We start from the raw sequence: 3,177 nt of genomic DNA on the forward strand, positions 1-3,177 counted from the left end.
ATAATAATAATAATAATAATAATAATAATAATAATAATAATAATAATAATAATAAATCTATTTATTTATATCTTAAGGGCAGCTAACAAAAGTTAAAACATACAAAGTTTAAAATACAAAGTTTAAAAAACAATTTCAAAAGATTAAAAACATTGCATTATTAAAATTTAAAACGTTTTTTTAAAAACCACTTATATAACCCAACACAGCACCCATGTCAGTGCGAAAAACCCCAGCGGCCTAAAAATGTTTTTATCTGATGCCGAAAAGAAAGCAGGGAACTACAGCTCCCAGAATTCTCTAGCAGTTAAAGTAGTGTCAAACAGGGTTGTTTCTGCAGTGCAGATGAAGGGGGAATCATCAGGGAGCCTCTTCTGGTCAGAGTTGACAGTACTGATTTATACCTAGAACTATTGCGGTTTGACGACACTTCAATTGCCGTGGCTCAGTCCTTTGGAGTCCTGGTATTTGTAGTGTGTTGTGGCGCCTGAGCTCTTGGACAGAGAAGGCTAAATATCTCACAAAACTACAGATCCAAGAATCCCATAGCACTGAGCCATGGCAGTTAAAGCAGGGCATCAAACTGCATTATTTGTGCAGTGTAGATGCAGCCTTAGATGGACAATGGTTTGACTCTCTGAATAAAACAGGCTTCCTATGTTCCTAAGGCAAATATGATGGAATGGAGAATCTATAATTTATTTTGCTTTGTGAAAGCTGAGTCGAGAGCAAGATGAAGTTGACAGCAGAATATTAACTAATAATTTGCTACCTGAAGGGGATGGGCAATTGTTTTGGATCGCAGCTACAGGATTTACGTCTATGCATCAAGATTCAGCACCTCCCCTGTCCCTGCTTTTCTCCAGGAACTGTGTCCACAGGTGCATCTACACTGTAGGAACCATGCAGTTTGACACCACTTTCACTGCCTTGGTTCCATCCCACAGAAACCTGGCATTTGTAGTTTTGTGAGGCACCAGCATGCTTTGACAGAGAAGGCTAAAGACCTTGTAAAACTGCACACCCCAGGATTCCATAGAATGGAGCTACAGTGCTTAGCATGATGTCAAACTGCATTATGGCTTTTTTTTTTTTCATGCCCCATATCTTTACAGACTCCCCATCCCCAAGAAAATCTGAAATCCGAACAATTGTCCTTTCGCTTCAGGTTGGAAGTAGTTAGTATTCTGCCATTAAATTCAACTTGCTTTGGGTTCAGCTTTCACAAATACATTTTTTTTGTGTGCAAAGCAAGTGAAATTACACCTTCACAAAAAGTCAGTCACTGATAGCGAATGGAACTGCTGCTGGCGTGACTGGGCCATATTTTTTTTGTGGGGGAGAATGAGTTATTGGATCATTTGGATCCTATACTGTAGTTATTTTATTTTTTCATATTCACATTAGGTTAACCACAGCATTAAAGAGACTTGCAGACTTCAGATACAACTGAATGTTTCCACTGCCTTTTGTTTGGAAAATTCGTACAAATTGACTGAAGGGGGCAGCAGATCTCAAACATGGATTTGAGTGACAGTGACAGCATTAAACAGTGACAGCATTAAATTTAGATACTGTATATACTCATATATAAGTCTAGAAATTTTAGTCAAAATATTGACCTCAAAAACCTGAGTCGACTTATCCATGAGTCAATGTAAATACTGTACTTTAACCATCCCTTGGTGAAAGGCGAGAGCGTAATCTGTCCTGGAAGCGCTGACTCCCTCTCTATTCTGTCATCTATCCTACCTCTAGTACAAGTACAAACAGTTGGGCCTGCTGAAATTTTGTTACGTTCATTTGCATTGTGTTCCTTTGCTTTTCTCCTGGAAACTTTGCTTTGTTACATGTCCCACAGTTTTTTCTCTTGAATTATCCACGGATCATATCAAAATCCATAATTTTGGCCCCAAAACCTACCCTCGATTTGTACATGAAGTCGACATATAGTCTAGTATATACAGTAGACCTTAACAGCACAGTTCCACTCCATCAAAATAATTAAAAATACAGTGTAATTACGATAGTGTGTAACAATGAGATTGTTATAAAAACCATAATTATCCTGCAGTTTCCCCATGTTAACTGTTCTGCATAGCAGTTTTTTTATGGTGGTGCAAAGTTTACTGTGAGGATCAAAGTACTCTTAATTCAGAAGCAGAGTATTTTAAAGAGTATTGGTTGTTCTTTTTTTATGCCCCATAGTTATACAAATACTATTAACAAATCAAACAGCCATCTTCCCTCCCTAGCTATTTTCACCTCGAAGGAATAGTCCATTCTCACTAGAGAGATTTTGGTCCAAAACACACTGCAGAAATAATCCAGTCTGAGATCACTTTAACTGCCCTGAGTGAATGCTAGGGAACTCTGGGAACTGTAGTTTTGGGAGACATTTAGCCTTCTCTGTCAGAGAGCTCTGGTGCCACAATAAACTACACTGAGCCAGGGCAGTTGAAGCGGTCTCAAAACTGGATTTTAGATTTCCTGCATGGCAGAGGGCTGGACCGGATGGCCCTTGCGGTCTCTTCCAACTCTGTCCTATATGATTATTTCTGCCGTGTGTTTTGAACCTGTTTCCTTTGCCGCAAGATCTCTCTACATACTGATTCCACAGACTAACGCAGCTATATTCTTTACATTCTTCAAGTTCCTCAGTGTCCTATGGGCCCTCTTTTTTAGCCTTTAAAAAAACCCTAAATTTCTATTTTTTAAAACTTTTATTGAAGTTATTTTAAACATAAAATACAAATTAAAAAAAACACCCAATCTCTATAACAAGTATTTGTATTAAGATGCAACATCCATTTCTTTTTGACTTCCCTAAAGTAGGGCCTAAACAGATTGCAGAAATAATCCAGTTTGGGACCGCTTTAACTGCTCTGACTCAACGCTAGGGAATTCTGGGAATTGTTAGAGAGAGCTGTGGTGCCATAACAAACCACAGTTCCCAAAACCCCCAGCAGCAGTGAGCCAGGGCAGTTAAAGCTGCAGTCTGTTTTGGCCCTACGGTTAATGCTCTCCCAAGTGTGCCCTTTAAGAGACTTTGGACTTCACTTCCCAGAAGCCTCAGCCATGTTGGCCAATAGTGTGGGATTCTGGGAGCTGAAGTCCAAAAAGCCCTTAAAAGAGCACAGTTTGGGGAAATCATTATACAGAAATATTATTATACAG

Source organism: Sceloporus undulatus, chromosome 3 (genome assembly GCF_019175285.1).
Source record: "Sceloporus undulatus isolate JIND9_A2432 ecotype Alabama chromosome 3, SceUnd_v1.1, whole genome shotgun sequence".
NCBI lineage: Eukaryota > Metazoa > Chordata > Lepidosauria > Squamata > Phrynosomatidae > Sceloporus > Sceloporus undulatus.